The following is a 9335-nucleotide window of genomic DNA, read 5'->3' on the forward strand; positions in this document are numbered from 1 at the left end:
AGCCTCCTCCACGGGCCGACCTCTCCACTGCACCTTCACTGAAGATATATCCTTTGATCTCAACTTTCGAACCTAACGCTCCAAAATAGTTGCTGGCTCCACATCATAAGTCAGATCACCATCCAACTGAACCGTGCTGAAATCCAGAACATGAGACGGATCCCCAACATACTTCCGGAGCATAGAAACATGAAATACCAGATGCACACTCGACAAGCTGGGTGGCAAGGAAAGCTCATAAGCAACCTCCCTAATCCTCCGAAGCACCTCAAAAGGCCCAATGAACCGAGGACTCAATTTACCCTTCTTCCCAAATCTCATAATACCCTTCATGGGCGAAACCTTCAACAGAACCTTCTCACTAACCATGTAGGACACATCCTGAACCTTCCTATCAGCATACCTCTTTTGTCTCGACTGCGTCGTACCAAGCCTCTCCTGAATCACCTTCACCTTGTCTAAAGCATCCTGCACTAAGTCTGTTCCTAATAGCCTTGCCTCGCCCGGCTCAAACCAACCAACTGAAGATCTACACCGCCTCTCATACAAAGCCTCATATGGAGCCATCTGAATACTCGACTGGTAGCTGTTGTTATAAGCAAACTCTACAAGCGGTAGAAACTCATCCAATGACCCTCCGAAATCAATGACACAAGCATGCAACATGTCCTCCAATATCTAAATAGTGCACTCGGACTACACGTCCATCTGAGGGTGAAAAGCTGTGCTCAACTCAACATGAGTACCCAACTCTCTCTGCACGACCCTCCAAAACTGCAAAGTAAATTGAGTACCTCTATTTGAAATGATGGAAACTGGAACACCATGAAAACGAACAATTTCTCGGATATAGATCCCTGCCAACTACTCTAAAGAATAGGTAGTACATACAGGAATGAAGTGCACGGACTTGGTCTGCCAATCCACAATCACCCAAATAGTATCGAACTTCTTCAAAGTCCGTGGAAGTCCAACTACAAAATCCATAGTGATCCTCTCCCCACTTCCATTCTAGAATATCCATCTACTGAAGCAAGCCACCTGGTCTCTGATGCTCATATTTCACCTGCTGACAATTGAGACACCGAGCTACAAATCCCACAATGTCTTTCTTTATTCTCCGCTACCAATAGTGTTGTCTCAGATCCTGATACATCTTCGCGGCACCCAGATGAATGCAATACCGCGAGCAATGAGCCTCTTCAAGAATCAACTCCCGAAGCCCATCCATATTGGGCACACATATCCGGCCTTGCATCCTCAACACCCTATCATCACCAATGGTCACATCTCTAGCATCATCATGCTGAACTTTGTCCTTAAGGACAAGCAAATGTGGATCATCATACTGGCACTCTCTGATGCGATCATGTAAGGAAGACTAAGAAATCACACAAGCCAATACCCGACTAGACTCCGAAATATCTAACCTCATAAATCGATTGGCCAAGGCCTGAACATCAACCACAAGAGGTCTCTCCCCAACTGGAAGATATGCCAAACTCCCCATATTCACTGCCTTTCGACTCAAAGCATCGACCACCACATTGGCCTTTCCCGGGTGGTAAAATATAGTGATATCATAATCCTTTAGCAACTCCAACCACCTTCGCTACCTCAAATTGAGATCCTTATGCTTGAACAAGTGTTGGAGACTACGATGATCAGTAAACACATCACAAGACACCCCATACATATAATGCCTCCAGATCTTCAACACGTGAACAATGGCAGCCATCTTCAAATCATGAACGGGGTAGTTCTTCTCATCGGGCTTCAACTAAAGGGAAGCATAAGCAATAACTCTACCCTCCTGCATCAACACACACCCAATACCAACTCTCAAAGCATCACAATATACAATATATGAACCTGAAGCTGATGGCAAAACTAACACTAGAGCTATGGTCAAGGCTGTCTTGAGCTTCTGAGAGCTCTTTTCACACTCATCTGACCATACAAATGAAACACCCTTCTGAGTCAACTTGGTCAAGGGCGATGCAATAGATGAAAATCCATAAACAAACTAGCGATAATAACCTGCCAAACCAGGAAAACAACGAATCTCTATGGCTGAGGACGGTCTGGGCCAACTTTGAACCACCTCTATCTTCTTCGGATCAACCTGAATACCCTCGTTGGACACAACGTGCTCCAAGAAAGCCACTGAACTGAGACAGAACTCACATTTGGAGAACTTTGCATAAAGCTTCTCCTCCCTCAGCCTCTGCAACACAACTCTCAAATGCTTCGCTTGCTCTTCTTGACTACGCGAGTACACCAGAATATCATTAATGAAGCAATCACGAATGAATCAAGATAAGGCCGAAACACGCTATTCGTCAGATGCATGAACGCTGCTGAGGCATTGGTTAACCCGAAAAACATAACAAGGAACACATAATGATCGTATCTGGTCAAAAAGGTTGTCTTAAGAATATCCGACTCCCTAATCTTCAACTTTTGATAACCTGAACGGAGATCAATCTTAGAGGACACTCTCGCTCCCTGAAGCTGGTCAAATAATTCATCAATGCGAGGCAAAGGATACTTGTTCTTAACTGTTACTTTGTTCAATTGGGATAATCAATTCACATCCTCATAGTGTCATCCTTCTTCTTCACAAATAGAATCAGCACACCCCAAGGTGACACACTAGGCCGAATGAACCCCTTATCAAGGAGTCCTGAAGCTGCTCCTTTAATTCCTTCAACTCCGCTGGTGCTATACGATACGACGGGATAAAAATGGGCTGAGTGCCCAGCACCAAGTCAATACCAAAATAAATATCCCTATTCGGTGGCATGCCCGGCAGGTCTGCAGGAAACACATCGGGAAAGTCCCTCACAACTGGAATAGAATCAATACTGGGAGTCTCAGCACTGACCTCCCTCACAAAGGCTAGATACGAAAGACAACCCTTCCCGACCATATGCTGGGCCTTCAAGAATGAGATCACTCTACTGGGACCATAATCAGTCACACCTTGCCACTCAATCCGTAGCACACCCAGTATAGCCAATATGATTGTCTTGGCATGACAGTCCGGAATTGAACAATACGGAGATAACCAATCCATGCCCAAAATGACATCAAAATCCACCTTACACAATAATAAAAGATCCAATCGGGTATCCAGACCCCCAATTGTCACCACACACGACCGATACTCATGGTCTACAATAACAGTATCGCCCACCGGAGTAGATACATGAACAGGTGAAACAAGAGACTCATAGGGCATTACCCAAATAACGAGCAAAGTATGATGACACATAAATAAAGGTGGAACCGGGATCAAATAATACAGAGGCATCTCTATGGCAGATTGAAACAATACCTGTAATAACAACATCGGAAGTAATAGTATCAGGTCTAGCTGGAAGTGCATAGAAACGGGCCTGACCGCCACCTGATCGACCTCTCCTTCTAGGGAGACCCCTAGCTAACAGACCTCCAACCCTAGCTGGCTAGGCGGGTGGTGATGAAGTAACTAGCGCTGGAGCCGATGACTGAACCCTCTGCTGAGATGAACTCGCAAGATGATGAGGGCACTGCCTCCACATATGACCCATCTCTCCATACTCGTAACAACTCCCAGGTGCTAGAGAAGGGGACTGAAGGGAACCCCTCGCACCGGAGTGACTAGCAGATGAACCTGGCATAGAAGAACTCTGAACTAGTGTAGCATAAGACAAACTCTGAGATGGAAGGGCATTGAGTGATGACTGTCCCTGATGGGAACTGTGAGAACCATGACCCGATGACGCCCTATGATAACCTGGGCATGCTGGCTAAGCATGCCTGAATAGACGGCCTCTGTCGTACTGAAACTGACCTCTCGAAGGAGCACCACTATAGCTACCAGATCCTCAAGGCCTCTTCGCCTCCCTCTCCTCTCGCTTCTGGCGATGAACTGACTCAATCTCACGAGCAATATCTACCACCTCCTCAAAAGTTGCACCAGTCACCCTCTCCCTAGTCATAAGAATACGAAGCTAATAAGTGAGGCCATCAACAAACCTCCTAATCCTCTCTCTATCTGTCTGAACCAACCAAATAGCATGACAAGCTAACTCAGTGAACCTTAACTCATACTATAACATGGTCATCTCTCCCTGACGCAATCACTCAAACTGCCTGCGCAACTCCTTTCTGCAAGACAGCAACACATACTTCTCCAAAAAGAGAACGGAGAACTGATGCCAAATAAGGGCTGTTGTACCAACAGGCCAACACCTCTCAAAATCCTCCCGCCAAGTGAAAGCAGCTCTAGAAAATTGATAAGTAGTGAAAGCGACCCCGATGGTCTCTAGAATACCCGCTGTGCGAAGCATTTGCTAACATGCATCCAAGAAACCTTGGTCATCCTCGTGCTCTGCACCACTGAAAGTCGGAGGCTGAAGTCTACCAAACCTCTCCAACCTACTCTGCTCATCCTCTAGCATAGCAAAAACTACATAGTCCTGAGCAGCTGCAACCGGCTGGGCTGGATATGTCCCCGGTGTCTGAAGTCCATGCACGACCTGCTCAGGTGTGCGAGCAGTGGGAGTCTGATTGCCTTCCCCGGTCTGAGAAGTAGTTGCGGCTATAGTAGATGAGACTGCCGAGCTAGGCCAGTGCAAACTGATAGAATTTGAGCCAAGGACTCCTGAAGACCCGGAATCACAATGGGTGCAACTGGTGCCTGAGCTGGTGCTGCTAGAGTGTCCATAACTGGGACCTGATCCTGAACTGGGGCGGCTAGTGGATCTGCAGGTGTTGCCCTAGCTGCTGTACGGGCCATACCTCTTCCCCTACCGCGACCACGACCGCATCCTCGGCCTCTAGTGGCCATAGCTGGTGGTACTGGTGGTTATTCATCCTGACCAGTAGCGCGTGTCCTCACCATCTGTGAGAATAGAATAACAAAAGTTTAGTACTTGGATCAACAAATTCGCACGACAAGAATTTCAAGAATATGTAGTTTTTTCTAAAGGTTCTGCAGCCTCTCGAGGATAAATACAAACATCTCTGTACCGATCCGCGAGACTCTTCTAAACCTGCTCATGACTCATGAGTCCTATGTAACCTAGGCTCTAATACCAACTTGTCACGACCCTAAACCCGGACCCGGTCGTGATGGCGCCTCTCATGAAGAGAAGGTCAGCCAACACTTCCCATTTCAATTTTTAAGAAGTTAAACAATAAGATTCAAGTCTAAAACATTATAAATAATCCAAAGGTGAATAATGACAATACAGAACATTATATAGAATACAACCCAACACATCCCGATACCAGGGTGTCACTAGTCATGAGCATCTAAAATATTAGAATAATCAATAAAAGTCTACAGAGTTCAATACAAAAATAAAACAAGGAGAAATAAGATAAAGAAGAATCCCTGGGCTACGAACGCCGGCAGCTACCTAGAGAATCTTCGGATCCGCCTGAGCTTGAAAGATCAACACTCGGGAGTGGGACCAGATGCGCCTGAATATGCACACGGGGTGCAGGGAGTAAAGTGAGTACTCCAACTCAGTGAGTAATAATCATAAATAAAAGCTTAAAGCAGGAAATCACGTAAGGTAAAGATATGTGAAAGTCATTTTAATTCAACTTAAACTTCTTGAAAAGACTTTTCAACAATTAAGCAGGTAAATGACAGGCAATTAAGAAATATAAACACATAAAGGTTCGCCCCTTGGGCACAATATCAACAAATCCGCCCCTCAGACAATATATTAGAACAATACTAGCCCCTCAGGCTAAATCTCACATCACAATGGGTACCCGCGCTCACTGGGGTGTGCAGACTCCTAGAGGGGCCACTTACGGCCCAAGCGCAATATCAAGCCATCTTGTGGCATCCTCACTAGGTTCTCTACCCCATATCAACAAGTCACCTCGTGGCATACATATCTTAGGCCCTCGGCCTCATAATCATGATTAGTGTTTCCTCACAATATAGGACCTCGACCTTACTTAGTAAAAAATCCTCACAAGCCATTCGGCAGTAGTAAAAGATGATTCTCAGCCCAATTATAATTTAAAAGATCATTTAGGTGTTAAAACATAGTAATCATGGCTGAGTATGAAAACAATGAAATATAACATGATTGAGTTCAAGTATAAAGTCAAAATAGTGAGGAAATATCAATAAAAATCCCCGAAGGATTCAAATAGTTAGCACGAGGCCCAAATATTGCATTCAATTCAAAACATGATGATAGCAAATAGATTTCAGTCAAATACGCGGTAAAATAGTCATTCGGGATGGACTAAGTCACAATCCCTGACAGTGCACGACCCCACGCTCGTCATCAAGCGTGTGTGTCACCTCGATATAGCACAACGATGTGCAATCTGGGATTTCCTACCCTCAGAACACCATTGACAATCATTACTCACCTCAATCCGGTCAAAACTCTAGCCCATGACGCCTTTTCCCCTAGAGTCGGCCTCCACTCGCATCGAATCTATACAAAAATCAGAACTATGGTGTCAAAATATTCTAAGGGAACGAGGCCCAAGCGAAAATAATCAATTTACATCACAAATCCCGAAATTACAAAAATCTGACCCCCAAGCCCACGCCTCGGATTCCGATAAAATTCACATCAATGGATTCCTTATCACTCCTCGAGTTCATTCATACCTAAAGCATCAAAATCCATCAACAGATGACCCCTCAAATCCCAAATTCTAGGTCTCCAATTTCAAGCTCTAGTTCTTCAATTTTAGGCTTAAATTCCATGATTAATTAGGTATATTTCACTTTAGAATCGAGTTTAAAGTCCATGAATCTTACCTCCATGTGATTCCCCTTGAATCCCTCTTCAATCCTCTTCAAAAAACTCCAAAAACGCTCAACAATGGAGGAAATAAACCCTAAAATTGTGGACAAGATGACTATTTAGACCTTCTGCCCAGGATTGAAATCCTTATTCGTAAACACGGTCAAAGCCTCGCGTTCGAGAAGCACAAATAAATTTTACCAGAATTTCCTTTTCACGATCGCGACCTGCCCATCTTGAACGCAATAAATCCTCAGACTAACCCTTTGCGATCGTGTTACCTCTCTCGCGAACGCGATGAATGAAATCCCCTGAAGCTCAGCTACCCATTTTCTTCTATAAGAACACGACACCACCTCGCGAACGTGATGCACAAACACTCAGCCCTTCGTGAATGTGGAGCCTTCCTCGCGAATGCGAAGGGTTAAATTCCAGCCTTCACCAACTGACCTTTCGCGAACACAAGGCCTATTCACGAACGCGAAGTCCATTTCTTCTGCAACACTGATCAACAATTTTTGCAATTCCAAACTTCATGGAATGGTTCGATTGACCACCCGCAACTCAGCCGAGGCCCCTGGGACCTCAACCAAGCATGCCAACATATCCCATAACCTCATTCAAACTTGTTCCAGCCTTCAGAACGCTCAAAACAACATCAAAACACCAAATTCGCCTTGGATTCAAGCCTAAAAATTCCAAAATCTTCTGAATTACGCTTTTGATTAAAAACCCAACCAAACCATGTCCAAAGACCTGAAATTTTGCACACACATCCCAAATGACACAGCGAAACTACTACAACTCTCGAAATTCCATTTCGACCTGTATATCAAAATTTCACCTATCAACCGGAAACCGTCAAAAATCCGATTTCGCCAATTCAAGCCTAAATCTACTCCGAACCTGCAAAAGTCATTCCGATTGTGCTCCTAAGTCCCAAATCACCTCCCGAAGCTATTTCAACCATCGAAACTCACATCCGAGCGCTCTAACATATAAGACAACATCCATGTTTACTTTTCCAATTTAAGCTTCCTCAAAAGACACTAAGTATCTCAAACCTTATCAAATCCTTTCCGAACGGGAGCCAACCAACCCGATCACATATAGAACCGATAAATAAAGCAATAAGAAGCATAAATGGGGGAAATGGAATGATAACTCATGAGATGACTGGCCGGGTCGTTACAATATATATATATATATAGGGAAGTTCATAGCAAGTGTACACATGAATCGTTTCTTGGTTATTTGTTACTTGATACAGTGCTTGAGATATTTATACTTTAAAAATAATCACAAAATATATGATAATATTATATATGTTTGGTAATAAATATGATTACCAAATATATTTTAAAAAATTAATTTTATATGAAAAGTAATTTACAAGGGTTCCTTCAGATGGCACGCATGAAAAGTGTGGCCTATAAGGTACCAAAGGCCACACTTTAAAGTGTTGTTGTAGGAGTTAAAAGTATTGCTGCAAGGGGTATGTACAAGTGTGGCTTATATATTGTATAGGCCACACTTTTGAAGAGTGACTTCTAAAGCAACACTCGTAAAGCGTGGCCTTAGGGAAAAGGTTACGCTCGTTTAGGCCACCCCCGGAAAAGCGTTGTCTAAAGTTGAAAAGCATGGCCTTTGATTAAATACCACACTTTTTGGCAGTTTAGGCCATACTTTTCAGGGGCGGTTAAAGACCTAAAATGTTGTAGTGGTCCTAGATTATTGAACCAGGGCTTGTGGGTTGCATAAGCATAGCACCACAGAAAAAGAAATTTTTTGGAGTTCTTGTGCCTCGGCTGTGCCTCGCAATACATCTAGAAAAAATTTCACATTTTACCTGGTGATCTGGCTGTGCCTCGCACAATAACCCTGGCATAATTTCATCAGATATAAAAACCACTTCAGGGAGAGAGAAATTCCCTTATTTCTACAATATTTTTGAGAGGTTTTTGAGAGGAAGAATGGCCTAGGTCTTCCCCAATCCACCCAAGGTACAATCCCTACCATGAATTCTAGTTAGAAATTTCTAGGTAAATATTGTTTAACACTTAAAATTTCTAAAATGCTAGATTTTCAACAAGAAATTGAAGGACTTTTCAAGAACCCAAGATCTAGGGTTTCTAAGAGCAACATCTAAGGTAATTTCTTTGCTCTTGATTATCGAGATTAGAAAGTTTACAACGTATTACGATGTTTGAATGGCTGGAATGATAGAGTTCATGGGTAAAAACCTAGTTATGATGTTAGGGCCAAGTAAAATATAATTTGATAAATTTAGGTTAAAGTTAATGGTGGGCTAATGGTTTTAACCCCTTATTGTAGATTCTCAAAGGGTTTAACTACACGAACTCATTGATAAGTTCCTGATAGTCGATTGAGGTACGTTGAGTTTATAATTTTCTTATGTCAAGGGCCTGGCAAGACATGCTTAATAAGAAATTAAATTGCTTAACAAAAAAACACCTTGATTGTTTGAAACTCCCTGGGTTGCTTAAATGGTAATAATCTATCATTGCTCATGATACAAAATTTATGATACAGAGT

This window comes from Nicotiana sylvestris, chromosome 10 (genome assembly GCF_000393655.2).
Source record: "Nicotiana sylvestris chromosome 10, ASM39365v2, whole genome shotgun sequence".
Taxonomy (NCBI): domain Eukaryota; kingdom Viridiplantae; phylum Streptophyta; class Magnoliopsida; order Solanales; family Solanaceae; genus Nicotiana; species Nicotiana sylvestris.